Source organism: Thunnus maccoyii, chromosome 12 (assembly GCF_910596095.1).
Source record: "Thunnus maccoyii chromosome 12, fThuMac1.1, whole genome shotgun sequence".
In the NCBI taxonomy this organism is placed as follows: Eukaryota; Metazoa; Chordata; class Actinopteri; order Scombriformes; family Scombridae; genus Thunnus; species Thunnus maccoyii.
Window position 1 is genome coordinate 3,867,459 of NC_056544.1, and position 17,293 is coordinate 3,884,751.

General features: G+C 38.5%; 1 long non-coding RNA gene across 1 annotated transcript; it reads right to left on the reverse strand.

Annotated features, from left to right (window-relative positions):
• Positions 1-1,103: 1,103 nt before the first annotated feature.
• On the reverse strand, positions 1,104-3,451 carry LOC121909238. The gene is made up of 3 exons (XR_006099399.1): positions 3,379-3,451; positions 2,167-2,239; positions 1,104-1,355 (listed from the first exon to the last, which is right to left on the reverse strand). It is a non-coding gene; the product is annotated as an uncharacterized LOC121909238 (long non-coding RNA).
• Between the last annotated feature and the right edge of the window lie 13,842 nt (positions 3,452-17,293).

A 17,293-nucleotide genomic window follows, 5' to 3' on the forward strand; every position in this document is an offset into this window, starting at 1 on the left:
TAGAGCACTGTGAGCTTGTTTACGAGACATTTCTTGAGTAAAGAAAGAGCTTCAGAAATGTACTAAGCACAAGTCAGGCTAATTTAGGCTGTTAGATGATTTCTGTCAAACATGTTTAAAGCTATGATATATCTGGTTTATTGTATTCATGTAGAGACAGAAGTACATTGTTACCACTCACGGTTAAGCACATCTTGTGAAGAAACATTTCACACTTTTTTATTCCTTAAAGAATCTGCTGGAAGCTCTTGAAAACCTCAGCAAAAATGTAAGCAGCTATGATTTCACCAGCACAATAGGTATGACGACAGTAAATGATCATCTGAGAAATTCAACTGAAAGAACATGTGAAAATAAAAACTTAACATGAAAACAAAATCCAAACAAAAAATAAAGTAAGTTAAATTGCGGGAACCTTCAGATGAGTATTTCGATGATGAAATACTGTTACTTAAATGTTAAAACAGATAAATTTCCAAAATATAAAACCTTAGAGCTGATAAAAAAGTTCTGAAAGAGCTTCTCCAGGCTTTATGACTGGAAAAGACAGACAGAGACAAGTAATCTGTCAGCCTACACTGAACTGCCTCAAATGTATAATACAGTATGTGTAAAATTAATATAAATAGAGCTCCTAACATCAGTGTATTCGTACAATGTGACTAGATGTACACCTTACGGATGAAAGGGTACAAGATGATTTTCTTTGAGGTTCAAATTTAAATTGAGAGAGAATTTAAGCAGAGCTCCAGTGTGGACAGAGAGAACAGAACTATTAATAAAATATCATACATGTTATCTTTAATTTAGTGAATATAATAATTGTGTACATACAGTAGATGCTGAACTTACCATAAATGTCATAAAACGCCATCATGCACCAGATTTACAGGCACTCTTAATTATCTTGTCACGTTCTGTAGTCTGTTACTTTTTTGGCTATTTTAAGATTTAGTCAGAAATCACATAAAAGTTGGCTGAACTGCACTCTCACTAATGACTGATAACAGGAAAGATTCAAGATGTCACAGCCACACACACACACACACAATAAATCCATCCCTGTCCATCACATTTCATTCATTTATCCATTACTGACAAGAGAAAAAGGCCCTATTTAAATACAATTTCAAAGCTGGGCCTGAATGGATATTGTTTGTTTATTAGTGTTGTTTCATGTATCACATAGCTGTAAACACACAGCCAGGAATAACTCAAAGGGTCAAGTTATGTGCAAACATGCAGACACAGAGAGAGAAACTATATTTGATCAGACTGATGCATACCACATAACCACAATGTCTCCAGGTAGACCTCCCTTGGATGTCACGCCCTTCTCTCCCCATGTTTCTGTTCTGCAATAAAGACAAAAATGCCCCAAATATTTCTTAAAAAAGAGAAAAAAACTTCAGGTAATAAACTATTAGAGCAAAGACAACAAGGACAAAAAAGATAAAGTAAAGTTTTTTAGGAAGGTAACTAGGCTGCTGTTTATCTGTGCCATGGTGAAAAATAACCGATATATTTGCTATAACTTATATATTATGTTATATAATATATGATATATAGCCAATAATTTACTCAAGTACTGTACCTATGAGCAATTTTGTAATTTACTTGGGTAATAGCTTCTTTTTTTGCTATACTTGTAGTAGAGTTATTAGCTGGTTTTCAGATTAACATTTTACACACAAAACATATGATCAGTTTAGAAAGTATGATTCTTTGTTATAGATGAAATTTCCCAACTGTATATAAAGTTGTAGTTGTTGTAGTTAAAAAGTTGCTTTATTTCTCTGTAATAATAATCCAATAGTTTTGTAATTGAGTATTTTTACACTGTGGTACATTTACTCAAGTAAAAAAGCTGCATACTCTGTCTGTTATGCATTTACAAATGCCCAACCCCAAAGACACCAAATATACTGTACTGCTGCAGAGGTTACACAACATTTTTTCAAAAATGAACCCAACTTCTTACATACAGTGCTGCTTGAAAGTTTGTGAACCCTTTAGAAATTTCTGTTTTTCTGCATAAATATGACCGAAAACGTGATCAGATATTTACACAAGTCCTAAAACTAGATAAAGTGAACCCAATTAAACAAATGAGGTAAAAAAATAAACTTTTTCATTTATTTATTGAGGAAAATTATCCAATCTCACATATTTGTGTTGGCATCAGATGCAGTTCCTATGTGATCCACCAGAGGTCAGTGTGAGCCAAGTCCTCACCAGTCTGCACAGTAGGAAACCTCAAATTCAGAATAATATTCTACAGAATTAATTATTAAAAGGATTATAGGAGTATTGTAGTGAAAACACAGAGACAAAAAGTCCTCAGAAACTTTCTTCATAGCACCTAAATCCCTTAGAAAACACTATACTCACTCATGCTCAGAAGGAGAGTCACTGTGAAATGAGATCACATATATGACAGTGTGTTTGTTTGTCTGTGTCTTTCTATTGTTATCAGTCAGGGTCATCTCTAAATGTTTCATAACTGAGCCTGTATTACATGAAACACACACACACACACACACACACACACACACACACACACACACTCACACACACACATGTTTCCACTACCTCAGAGGACATTACATTGACTTACATTCATTCCTGGGGACTTATTCTAACCTTAACCATAACCACTACATGCCTAACCCTAACCCTCACCCTAACCTTACTATAACTCTAAAGTTACCTTTAGAAAAGCTAGTCTTAACTTTAAACCAAGTCTTCACCCTAAAATGAATGATTTACATTAAAGGGACTTGCTTTTTGTCCCCATCAGGGAGGCGAGTCCCCACAACATGGGGACAACACACATGCACACACACACTGCATGAGAGGAGAATAAAGGAAGATAGAGTTACAGTGAGGGTGACTGTATCCAGGATGAGATCATCAGACAACTGTTGCCTCATACAGATGGTGGATGGAGCTTTAAGCCAGGTGCTGCTCTATTGAACTCTGCAGGAGGTGCTCAACTGATATAACAACAATCATGTTGGAAGTCCTCATCCCCGTAGACTGTTCAGTTACCTGACTTACCTGTTTGAACACAGACACAGTTTATTCATCGTCTTTGTCTGAGAACTGATCATTTCAGCACTGACTCATCTGACTCAATGTGTTTAGATAATATCAGCTTGTCATGGACCTTCATTCTTGACCTTGTGATCAATGTTTGTGACAAACTAATCATGACTCAAGGTCCACTTACATGCTTTTTCAGGTTCTTTATCTTACAGTCTAGTATCTGATGTCTTGTAAACACACGTAATTTGCACATTGAAGTACTTGGCAGTACATCACTAACTAGACAGCAATAAACATTTAACCTGCAGCTTCAAAGGAGGATTGGTTCACCTGGGTTTCCTCCAATCAGAAAAAGGTTTAAATGGATGATGTCACCTTGCTCCATCATTTCAGTTGCATGGCTCTGAAAGAAAACACGTTTTTAGGTGTGGTTTTTAATATTTTCATCTGTCCATTGGTTATGTGACTATTTACCATTAACTGATAAAGGCTACAAACTTGTGTGAGAGGTGACCCAGTGACCCAATAAGTTGCAACACATGTTAAAACTGAACATGCACAGGACTGAAACAGATTTTTTTTTTTCTGTTAGATGAGTAAGACTTCATGATAAAGATGTAAAAATTTGATGGGAAAGATGGGAAATTTTGGGGATAAACTCTTACTTTCTTTCTTGCTGAGAGTTAGATGAAAAAGATCAATACTATTTTCATGGGTGTGTGGTAAAAATAAAGCTAGGACCAGGAGACTTAGCTTAGCTTAAAGCTAAATGCTAAATGCACCTGGCCAAATAACCACCATAATACATGTTTAAACTTGCTATAGATTAAACAAAAGACATGTTACATGTCAGAAGGTGGACTGTTTACATTTGGGTAGAGCCAGGCTAGTGGTCCCCCCCTGTATACAGTCTTTGTGCTAAGCTAAGCTAACCAGCTGATGGCCATAGCTTCATTTTAAGTGTAAAACAAGCAGTCTTTCATTAAATAAGCACCTTCCCCAAAATGTAAAGTCCTTTCTTTAAAGAATCAGGCTGACATTGCTCTATATTTTACTTATTTTCAACAAATCCCATTTAAAGACAAAATCTACAATATGTTAGTCCATCTCTCAGTGCTGTCAGACTTCCTTACCCTGCTTGTCTGTTGCATTGTTATTGACTAATAACATTAACAATGGCTCTGCTCTATTCAAGCATCCCAGTAAGTCATGACATTGTGACAGTGAGCCAGTATGCACAATATCAGGACCCTAAAACTGGAGCAGCTAAATGGAATTCAGCCATCATTCAGCCTTCATTTTATTATTTACACCTGTTTTACTACTGTCACATGTCACAATATCTTTATTGTATATATTATGTATTACAATATTGTATTATAATAATTGACACTTAATGTGTATGCAGCATTTTACAGTTGTAGCTGTTCGGATCTATAACAATGCATCCGATTTTGTTTGTTGATCCTGTTTTGTATTAATCTGAATCCAGGATATCTGCAGGTCTTGAAAAGTCTTAAAAATAATTTAGTTTTCTCAAAAAAGGCCTTACAAGGTATTACATTTCATTTACAAATATCTTAAATGTTTTGTCCTGGCTATTATGTGCAGTAATGTTAGTTATAATGGTTTTGTATATGATCATGGGCTGTTGGGAGACTTTATACATCTTTAAACTAAAGGTGGGATTGTTTCGATTGTGGATTGTGCATGCTTGAGTCTTTTCATTGTTTCAAAGGTTCAGATGGAACATGTCACCCAGTGAAACAGTGTGGCTCTGATGAGTTTTTAACAGTTTTTGGAAAACAATGGAGCTCTATGGCACAGAGGAATAAGACATATATCAAATATACATCATATTTGTTAGTAGATCAATCCATTGTCAGTTTTGTTCTTGTCATGGGATTTGTAATAACAAAAAATACAGAAAATCACCAGCCTATTAATATAAATGATGATGAAAGGTGTAAGAGCAGTATGTTGTCAATAATGCAGAAAGGGTCCATCAGAGGAAAGGAAGTCAAGTGAAACTTTAAAGGGTCAGTTGACCCAAATCACTATTACTATTACTATTACTACCACTATTTCTTATGTATACCATGTGGTATCTGGCCACATAGACAGTCTTGAGTTTATCTGAGCTCATCTGAGATATCTACCTCTGAACACAACACAATAGAAGTGAGTGGTACTTTGTTTTAGCTGCTAAAAGCAGCAGTCTCTCCATAGAATTTATATGTTTGATAATCCACAGACCTCACTGTCAACAGTTTTCATTGGGACTATTTCTTTGGTAGAAAGAAGTTCCAGTGAAATGTGTTCACAGTGAAGTCTGTGTATTATCCAGCATAAAGAGGACATTGTTTCTGGAAAGACAAGTTGCTGTCGATTTTCTTTTAATAAGATGTCCACTTCCTCCTGGTGTATGGTATCTTCTCCCACCATTACTTTCAGGATCTTCCCTAAATGGAAGTGAAGGAGACACAAGTCACATGTCAGATGACAAACTTCACACTTAGGTACACAGTGTGTCTGAAAAGATTCACAAAAGCTTTGATAAATCTGATCCTGAATATCAAAAATATCAACAATGGAGATTTTAAGCAGAGCATTTGCCTTGAAAAAGCCACTGAGTCAAACCCTGCTGCTGCAGTTTGCTGCCTCTTTCACGATCCACTGCAGAATCTGTCCATCTTCATAAGTTATACAATGTCAGGTGGACTGCACATGCTAATTTCTCCAGAGATGTGTGTCCACCTGTATTTGAATGGTGGCCTCTTTGACTTTCACTCAGTGCATGCATGAATTGGCTAAAACTGAGGAATGAGGGATTGAAGAAAGAAAGAAAGAAAGATTGTTCTTAGATAGATATATAACCTCCCAGTTGACCAATAGCATGTGGCCTCCCTAATGACCTCAGAGCCCCTCCCCTGTGTGTGTGTTCAGTGATGCAGATGATCCACAGATCTGTGGTTGATCTGCTCCTCCCCTCCCCCTCCATACCTCCATTTTCTTCTCACACACAGTTTGTGGTGATGAGGGGGGAGGGGAGAGAGGGAGGGAGGGTGAGGGGGGTGTAGGTCATGAGGAAGCAGGGGGGAAAGGAGAGCAGGAGGAGCCACACACATGCACACAGAGGACGTATCCATGACTTGCAGTGACATCAACGTTTTGAGTGCTGTCATATTGAGCTCCATTATAACCAAAGACTGAAAAACACACCAGATTAAAAAGAAATATACGAAAAGTTGACCCTTCACTTCTGCATCTCTGACACCACTCTCCTTTCCAATCTGGTGTTTCATCATGTACCATGATGGAGGTCTTCTTTTCTTCCCTTAACTGTCAGTGTTTTAGGAGTCATTTTGAAATTCAATGAAAAAAAGCATCAATAAACCAGTGACATCACTGACAGTTGTGGAGAGACACAGCAGCATAAAGCAAAGAGGCAAACGCACACACAGGAAACACACACAAATACTGGTCATTTATTAGACATACTAATGATGACACAGTCTGGCTTGTATGTACAGCACACACACACACACATATATATATATATATATATAGTGGTTCCACAGAACATAACAGCATTCATTCAACCTCATATCCTCCTTTCGCTGAAAGGAGGATGTATGTTTTAGTTTAGTATGTTTTTAGTTTAGTGACAAATTAACGCTTTCTTTCTTGATGATTTTAGACATTTCTACTTCTGCTGTTGATCACATCAGATTAAAGAACATGTGGGGAGAACATGAGGCTGTATTTTGTGTCAGTTACAGGGCGGGTTGGTAGTGTTGATGAGAGGAATGAACACACAAATGTACCTTTTCAGTCATAGGATGGCCAGTTTAGAGTAGCTGAGAGCTTAAATCCCTGCAGTGTGTCATTGCTTTGCCCCCAGTCTGAATCCAGCCAGTCATGAACACCACCGCTGAAGTGCCCCTGAGCAAGGTCCTTAAATCCTAACTGCTCCGGTGAAGCTGCTCAGGGGCCAGCAGATCAGACTGTGGTTTTACTGAGCAGCTTCCAGGTGTGAATGTGTGTAACTGTGTTCCTCTCAGCATCACTCTCAGCAAAGCTACATTGGTTAAACAAAGTTTTCTTAAACAAGAACTACAGGAGGCATCTCACCTCGATGCCTGTAAAAGCAGCAGCTTCATGTGCTCACTTGTGAACAAGACCCCAAAATACCTGAGCTCAACCTAACCTGAATGGAAAAAATACCTTCTCTGGTGGAGAACCACTGTCTAAAAGTGTGTTCAGACCGAATGAGAAACATATTTAAGAGACAGTGTGATTGTGTATTAAATCAATTCAAAGGCACAAGATGCAAATGTGGCACCACTTGAGGCGAAGATCCACCCATCCCGGTTTAAAATGTTTTCATTTAAGCAGAAAATTTACACGTCAAGAGACAACTCTACATCATGAACATACAGACAACAGGAGAAAGACAGAAACTAAAAGAAGATCACAGAAACAACTGGAGTTTTAATTAGATTAGACAGATTGTATAGAAAGATGGATATGGTGAGGTGTGACATTGGTTTGCAGTGGAGCCAGTTTGAAGCCCAGAGTTGCAGCTTACAGTGTCATCTTTTCCATTTGGAGCCAGGACCTTCCACATAAGGGGTAGTACGGGACCATAATGACTCATGAGTAGCATGAGTACCTTTGTACTTCTAGAGAGAAGTTGAGGCTTTTTGAATGGGAGTCAATTAGAGTATCTAGCGGCTGTTGGTGGCACTTTAAGGTACTTCCACACCAGCTACTAGTTACTAAGATAACACTAGTTATCTTAGTTGCTAACTGAACAGAACACACTTTATTCAAGAGTCATTTGTGTGCCATCTACTCCTGTCTCACAGCTGTCTACACACCATGCCTTATTTGTGGAACTACACAGGAGGAGGAGGTTAAATAACATTGGATTGTTAATCGGTACATAAACTGTAATAGCATCCTCTGTTTTGGACTGCCGGGGACTTTTGTGGCATTACCATGGTTCACTGAGGCTGACTGGATGTGCATACCCAGCTCTCTTAATTCATCCACATACTGGACTCAAGTCAAGTCAAGATTGCCATCTTGAACCTGTAGCTGTTCTACTCCTGTACAGTGAACATTATAGCCTGGCTCCAGACTTTTCTTCTGTGTGTTCAGCGATTCGAATACAGTGAATGAAGTGAAACAAAATGGCTATTCAGCCTGATTGTCAGGCTATAGCAACCATGGACTGGAAAGTGTACATTTAATTTATGATCTGTATTGCTGATTATTGAATTCAAAGACCACTGAGGAAGTCATATGTAATGAACATAATATTAATGCGATTAGCTCCGTCTTCAGCTGTCCATCCATCCCTCCATCTGTCCATCCATCCGTCTGTCTGGCCACTGATCTATCCATCATCCCTCTCTCAGTCAGCCAATCGATACCTGATGTCAGGATGAGGTAAGTGATGACTTCAGAGTCATTAAGCGATATGATAGGCTGACACAGTGCCATCAGCAGCTCCTGCTGGAAATGGATGGACCCCAGACACCCTGGGTCGTATTTCACCAGTCTCACACACACAAACACGCACACAAGCACAGACACACACATACACACACATACACAAACACACACACACACACACACACACACACACTGGCCCAGTGAGGATCTCGTATCTCCTGCCATAGAAATGGATTTTTCCCCTGCAGACCACACAGGACGGATTCATATCTCTATTGATTTAGATGAGGAGATGAACTGAATGGGATGAAATGAGATCGGCCTTGGAAATAAATTAGAAATTAATCAAGTTAATCTGTTCAAGATACAGACTTAGAAACAGTTACATATATATAACATATTCAATTTCGACAGAAAGACTTGGCAGCAGCGTGGTGCTTTAATTTGAAATGAATTATGAGATAATACGGCTGAAACTGTCATGAGTCACCTCAGAGAGATGAAGGTCGTCAGAATGAAAGCTTTGGTAAATGCAGCAGCTGGATATTTCCTGGAAAGCACTCAGCTGTTTTCACCGCTGCTTGGTTTGGCTGCTCGTCTTACTAGTCTGTTACTGGAATTTCTCAGTTCAGGAGGGAACTGATAAACTGGATTAAAGTAAGAGCACAATGCAGGACAACAAGGCTGCTGTTTGAGACACAAACTCTGATCTCAGGTGTCAGATGTACTTTGTATCTCCATTCATCCATCTTCACGTCCCACCTAAGACGTTTTTACTGTGCTTTAAGTACATCACACCACTTCCTGCTTTGGTAGAGAATGTAAATGTATGCAATCACATTATTTCATTTTTGCATCAGGAGGATGCAAAATTATAAATATGGAGGCTAAAAGTCCACATTTTAGCAATATCCACAGAGGTTACTGAAGAGTTTGATTATAACATATCTTTAATACGCTTTTTTCAGCATTACAGTAATAACCTATTGAAGCTTAAAGGATCATACCAGTGTTTTGTTTTGTTTTTTTGTATTGTTTACCTCAAAAGATTTACAGTGTATTTTATATTAATGCAAAACATTTTCCAAAGCATGCTCTAGTATTTCAGAAGCGTAAATCTATTTTCTTTCATATGGCCATTGGCTGACATTCATTACATCGCAGTATGAACATTAACTTGAGGCAAGTGTCAAGTCAAATTAACAGCATACTACAATGAGGCAAAATCAATGGCTGTTCTATTTTATCTCTTTGGAAACAACGTTGGTACATCTAAAAAATTTCAGCAGCCACTCACATATTTAATGTAAATTGAACCTATTTATTTCACTGTGGCGAACATATTTTTAGCCAAGCTAAGAACACCACTCCAGGGATTACAATGTTGGTCAGTCCACCATCTTTGTTCAGACCGAAATATCTCAGCAACTATTGAAAGGATTGACATGAAATTTGGTTAGACATTCATGATCAACTAAGAGTGATTTGTAAAAACCTTGGTTATCCCCTGAATTTTTCATCTAGCGCCATCATCAGGCCCAATTAAGATTTGTACAATACTTTGTCTAAATACCTGCAAAACTAATCATGTTTCCATAGTGCTTAGCATATGTTTGAATGCTAGCATGTTAAACTAAGATGGTCAACACAGTACGCATTATCTGCTGAACATCAGCATGTTGGCATTGTCATTGTGAGCATGTTGACGTTAGCATTTAGCTTACCACTGTGCCAAAGTACAGCCTTACAGAGACCAGGCTATGATGACCAGGCGTCCCGGTTTGTCCAGTATTGTCTCGGTTTTAAGCTAGGTGTCCTGAGTCCCGACAAATATCTGTAAAACACTAAAATGTCCCTGCTTTCAACATTCACGGCGAAATTGTCTTGGTTTTCACCACAATCAAAATAACTATAATATTATAGTCTTGTTTTCAGTGCCTACATAGATGTTTATCATCTTCTGTCCCACTCATTATTACCTAACTCAATATAAAAACATAAACAATGCACCACACGTCTGAATTCAACACTGATTTAGCTGTATGTGTGTCAATCAATTAATGTATCATTGTCAAGGCTATTGCTAGCCTATGATGCTTGCAGCTCTTTCTGACAGAACCTGTCAGTATGCTAACGGTTAGCTGTCAGGCTGAAGAGAGAAGAGTTCCTTCCTTCCTAAAGTACTTGGCAATGAAAATGCTGCGTTCTGCACACACTGCAGGAGTACATTTTCAGTCACACACAGTAGAAATGCTGATATAAAAGATCATATTAAGACGACCAACATAAGCCGTGGCTACAAGCGGGAAGTAACACCACTGCAAACTACTTTCAGCAGGGCAAACACCGGTGACAGCCATCTGAATATTCCCGGCAGGTATGCTAAGTGCTGAAATAGTGTCCCTCAATCTAATGAAAACATCTATGCTGTGTACATAAGCGCATAGATTTGCATGTGCATAAACGTGCAGTAATGTACACTTAAGGGTCCCAGTCATGGGGTTTGAAAATATGGTCATCCTAAGCATGGCTGTCTTGTTATTCTTATTTGAGGTGACGAGTGTGTTGAGACAGTGTCTTAAAATCATAAATCTACATTATGTGATTTTTGACTGCTGATGGTAGAATGTAGATGCCAAAACAATTCATCTCATAAGCAGAAACAGAGCACTTTGATTTGATGTAAATTCCATGTAAGTCCAGTATTTAGTGGTTGTTGGACAGTTAGTTTTCACACATTTATGAGTCTGGCAAGTGGCTGTTCACAGTTTTATATGGAGGTTTGAGGAGAGTTGGAGGGACTTCACATTCATATATTGCAGTGAAAAGTGTTTAACTAACTTAACCATACTTTAACCAGCAACACATGGCAATTGTAGAAATGATCAATTTTTAAAAATTGGTGAAGAAAATCTTACAAAATGTCAGAGCAAAATCCAGGGTTTTACAGAATTGTGCACTGCCAGTGTTATGGATGGCTAGTGTGTTGTCACTGGTATATTAAATAAAACTCTCAACTGCAATATTTCAAAAGTTGAAAAACAGTCATCTATTTATTTTATCCACCTCTACTGGTGACTGGTAGGAATTGCAACAACATGCAGAAATGATCTTCTGCTTAGCTCTGGTTTAGCGCCAAGCCCTCTCGTCAACTCTGATCCCTTAATGTATGATGATCCATTGTCAAAAAAGTAAAATTTTCTTCTCAACATCTTACAACTGCAGCAACAGAACATCTAGAAATGTCTAAAATCATGAAGAAAGACTTTATTTGTCCTTCCAAACTCTCATTGTGGCATAAAAAACATACATCCTCCTCTCAGCCGGAGGAGGAAGTGAGGTTGAATGAATGCCATTATGTTCTGGGGAACCAGTGTGTACGTGAGTGTGTGTGTGCGCGTGTGTGTGTGTGCGCGTGTGTGCGTGCGTGCGTGAGTGTGCATGCATGTGCGTGTGTATGTGTATGGGCAATTGATGCACTGACTCTCAATGTCACGTTTCTACCATTTGTCTCCCTTGGAAACAGAGAGAGAGAGAGAGAGTTAAAACCCCAGAGCAAACAGGAGGACATCTGGACCTGTCTCTCTCTCTCTCCTCCCTCCTTTATTCTCCTCCTCTTCCACACCCCCTCTGTCTTCCCCCTCTCCTCTCCTCCTCCTCCATGCCTTCTTCGTATCTCTCTCTCCTCCCTTTTCATCATATTCTCCTCTCCCTCTCTGTCACTCTCTGGGGGCTATCAATCACGGTTGCCGTGACGGCGGCCAGGCTGTAGGTGGTCATGCCGACGGCAGATGGCTCTTTATCGCAGGAGCCCTGGCCTCTCCATGACAACCGCAGAGAGCAGGAAGTGACACATCCAGCCGAGTGGAGAGAGATTCATCTGGACAGGAGACACACACACCCACACACACACCCACACACACACACACACACACACACACACACATGCAACAGAGATGAAAGGTTGAGGAAAAGAGAGAGATCAACAGAGCTTCTAGTGTCTTGCTGTTCAAACTATTTAATTAAATTTAATCATTTTATTTCATCTTTGGTGCTGTAGTATTTGTTCATATTAATGGTTTCAAGTGTTCACTCACTTCTTGTCTTTACCCACTTTTATTGGTGTCCTGATTAAAGGGGCCATGTTATGCTTTTTGTGGGTTTCTGTTATATACTATTATGATGTTATATGTTATGATGAAGGATATCTTTGCTAAACATGGTCAAAGTTCTAAAACTTGAGGTAAGCATATGTAGAAATGCTCCCTGAACACTTTGTTCGCAACATTTTTTCCTACCTTGGTGACGAGCCGACATTAGCTTATCACACCTGCTATAAATGGCCATCCATTGCATAGCTTTGGTTGCTAAGGTTGTTGCTAAGGTTTTTCCATGTGTTGTCCACTCTCATATTTTGAATCAAATACCAACTCGAACATGTACGAATAGATTTGAGAAGTTGACAATTCTAATAAAGAACAAGAAAAAGTAGTGAAATCATACTACTATAGTTTGTTTATGGTTTGTTGAAGTAGCATCCAGAGCTGCCGGATATCTCCTGAGGGGCAGCTCCAAGGAGCTGGCCAATCAGAACAGGGCTCATTAAAAGGCGGGCTTTAAAGAGACAGGAGCTTAAACAGCCTATTTCAGACAGGCTGAACTGAGGAGCTGCATAATGGGTCAATATAAGATAAATAAGGAGTTTTGCACTGCAAATCATACAAATATATTCCAGAATATAAATATAGACCTGGAAATGTGCATAATATGTCCCCTTTAATATCTGCTATGTGTTCTGATATATACCTTACAAACAAAAAAAGCCCTAAATCTCAATTTCAACTTGACATTTTTGGACTACCTGCTTCATATTTTTAAAGTTTGGCTAAATGCATTCTGCCGTAAAGCTGTAGTACAGTCAGACACTAAATGCTAACATAATGTTTAGTAGGTATAATGTTTACTATGTTCACCATCTCAGCATATTAATTTGCTAACATTTGCTAATTAGGATGACCAAAGTCTGTAGGATTCATTCTCTGGAGAACACAAATGTTTGAGCAAAATTTCAAGGCAACGCATCCAATTGTTGTTGAGATGTTGCAGTCTGGACCAAAGTGGTTAACTGACCAGTTTAAAACAGTTTTGGATATTTAAACAAAGATCATTTGGATTGAAGGTACTTCTCAGTCATTGTTCACCTTCAGGAACACACAGCACTAAATTGACACACATACCATCTGCTACTCTCGACCTTGCTTTTGTGGAAATTGTGCAAAAACACAAAGAAATTCTTTGATATAAATGCTGTAGCAGAGACAGGTAATATATCCTCTTATCACACAATGAAGGTATAAAAAACAACCAACAGAGGGAGAGAGCAGGGTATCCACAGAAAAGTGATTTCATTCATCTAAATTAAAAGCCTTTAAAAGCATCAACATGTATTAAATCTAGATATCATTTTGCACTGTGTAATTGAAGGTTTCTTTGTGCAGCTTGTCTACTTTCAGACCAGAACAGAAAAACAGGTCAGGGTCACATCTGATATTTGACAACTTAACTTGTTGTTAGCCTAGAAAGAGTTTGATTCTTTACAGTATTTTGGTTTCAAATCAGTTTAAATTTACAGAAGATTCCAGTTTACAATAAAAAGTCTTCCATGTATCCATGACTGGTGATGATAGTCATATCTGAAGAGAATCATCTATCTATCTTTGACTGACAGATGATCGCTTTCCAGAAGATCCTATCCATATAAATACAGAGACTAGTTCAGCAGCATTGTGTCTGTATCACAGAGTTCTTTAATCACTTAAACTTTTCTTGTGTTGTAGCTGCAGTGCATTCTGGTTCATTTCCCGCTGCTGTAGGTGTACAGATTGGTCTCTGTACGTCTTCACTGATGGATTTATATGGGGATATTATTGTAGCTAAATTATTTGCAAATGTGTGTGGAGAGTTGTCTTACTGTATCTCAATCCGAGTGTGCGTAATCAGATTTGTAAATGTGTAAAAGAACAAATCTGTATTCACATTTGCAAGTGCACAGATTCTTGAATGTGTTGACAAATCTGTAAATATGGATTAGATATTAATGGCTGAAAGTTCTAAGTATTTTGCTCCATGAGCTGGAAATACAGACAGGTCATGAGTTACAACTCAGATACGCCTCTCAATTGGCTATCTTTTTACATGTGATTTTTGCTACACTTCTGCTTTGGCGGAGATCTGCAAATGCGTGTGTATATTTGTCTGTAACCTCAGGGTTTCTTTGCCCTGAGCTCAGGCTCACAGGCTCATGCTGCCAGGCTCCATAGGTTGTGACCAGTCACTCATTAACTGAGATGGAAAGTTATGGAAATGTAGGTGTGCCTGTTTCTGCTTGTTGTTAAAGCAGTCCGGAACAGCACAATGAGTTTTGTGGCTGCATGGCATCCTGCCATGTTGTTTTGGTCGTTCAGCTGTGGGATTCTCTTTAAGCCTTAAAGAGTAATTGATGACTTGTCTGTATTTCCAGCTCTTGGAGCAAAAATTCTTAGAACTTTTAGCCATTACTATCTTATATATATTCAGATTTGTTTTCACATTCACAGATCTATGTATGCATTTACAGATCTGTGTAAGCATTTACAGATTTGTTTACACATTCAGGAATGAATGATTATTGGTGGAAAATGGAAAAGTCTGTGGCATTCATCCCCGAGCACACTGGTTCCTACTAAAGATGTAAATCTTACTAAGATAAACCTTCATCTTCAAAAAAAGGCTCAGTAATGTCTTGAAGCACCTGTAGTTTTTTGCAAATGTTCCTCAAACAGGAAGGAATAATGCATTTCGTGGAGACTATTTTCACCGGCATAGTAATACACATTTGTTGCTCTACTGAGTATTTCTCTATCTGTAAAAAATGAGTAAAAAATATATTACAGTTTGTGTGTTCATGATAATAAAAAAACATGTCACCCAGTGCAACAGGGAGGCTAATTGATCTGTTTTTTATTAGTTTTGGGTCAAAAATGGCACTCAATGACACAGAGGAATAAGATATATCAGGCTTTGATACACAAACAATACTACATCCTCTGGCGATACTACAAATCTGGTGATTTAATATTACACCTCCATTAAATTTGGTGACTCAAAAAAAATCAAAAAACAAACAAAAAAACCCACATTACTATAAAAAAGAAAAATAAGATGATGTTTTTGAGCTGATATGTCCTGGTGTTTAGTCCTTAGTATGGGCTTAGATCTAAAAACACTGTCTCCTACACCTCCCATAATGCACTCCCATTACGCCCTCCCTGCCTCCTAAATGGCCACTTCCGTCAAAGCCCACACCTCCAGTTTGCAACGCAAGTTCTCAGGTAAAAATCTCAAATCTCAAACCCAGTCCAAGATTATCCTGATGACATCATCAGGGTTTTTTTGTTGTTGTGTTTTTACAAACTTTAGAGAGCTCCTTCAGAGCCACAGAAGATATGCAACTGTTTTCACAGCCTGAATACTACTACTCATGACTAGTAAACTGAAGTTCAGTGTAAAATCAGCGGAGTGCCCCTTTAAAGTAGATTTTTCTCATTTGATATTTGGATTTCAAGATCTGGATTATCATCAACAGGATGTGCAGTATGTTGGACAATAAGGCTGGATATTCACTAATCTGGGCAAATTCATTACAAGTTAGCTGGCAGAGCACAGCCTGGCAAGACAGCGAGCAGTGATATAGATACAGACAGAGCCATGATGCCAGCAGAGCAGCTTCAGACTAACGATCCTTCAGAAACAAAGCCAGGCTGTGTCCCACTGTATCACTGTTCAACATGGAGTTTTGCTTTGCTGCTACACATATTAAAATCATTTCAGCAAACAAAATCAGTAAGCCTATAGAGCATTTCAAGTAAACTGAATTCCTGCGTTAAAACAAGTCAATATAATTATTTCATCACAGCTTCAAATATCTTTGATCTATCAAATGATCTATATAGTAAATGTATATATAATGTATAACATGTATTAGTGTATTTTTTAATAGAATTTCTAATTGTGTCATTTCAACATTTTCACAGGGACCAGTACATGGCCTGAATTTTTTTTTTTTTTTTTAAATGTTTTTTTCAAAAATTCCTGGAAGGAGAAATGAGGATAGAAGACAAGACTACATGCTGGGTTGGTAGATCAGTGTGTGTGTGTGTGTGTGTGTGTGTCTGTGCGTGTGGTATGGGGCGGCTGGTGGATTTCACGTCCCACTTCCTCCAGCAAGGCGATTAGGCCAGACGTCTGTCACACGCACGCACACACACACACACTCCACCTCTCTACTGTCTGCTAGAGTAAACACACCCTCTCACACACACTTATGCTTGTATTACTATTCATGTGGGGACATTCCATTGACTCCCTATCACTACATCACTAATTAGCAAGAGAGCAGGTTAACTAACTCACCAGCTAAAAACAAAACACCGTTATGAAACCTCTATCGGAGTGTAGACACTACTATAAATGTCTTAGTATATACAGTACTTTAAATTTCTTACACTAAAACTTTTATTCTGTCATGACCAGCGACCTCGAGGCTAGCTTCCTCCATTTTGGACTCCACACTACATTTCTCCTTCAGCTAATAAAGTCAACACAGCTGTTGGTCAACAGACAGTATAAGTAGTATAACTAACTCATTAACAGCGTATAATGTGCGTGGCTCGTATCTGCTAACATGTTGCCTATATTATAATATTATTATGTTCACGCCTTGTTTCTGCTGCCCCCAAGTGGC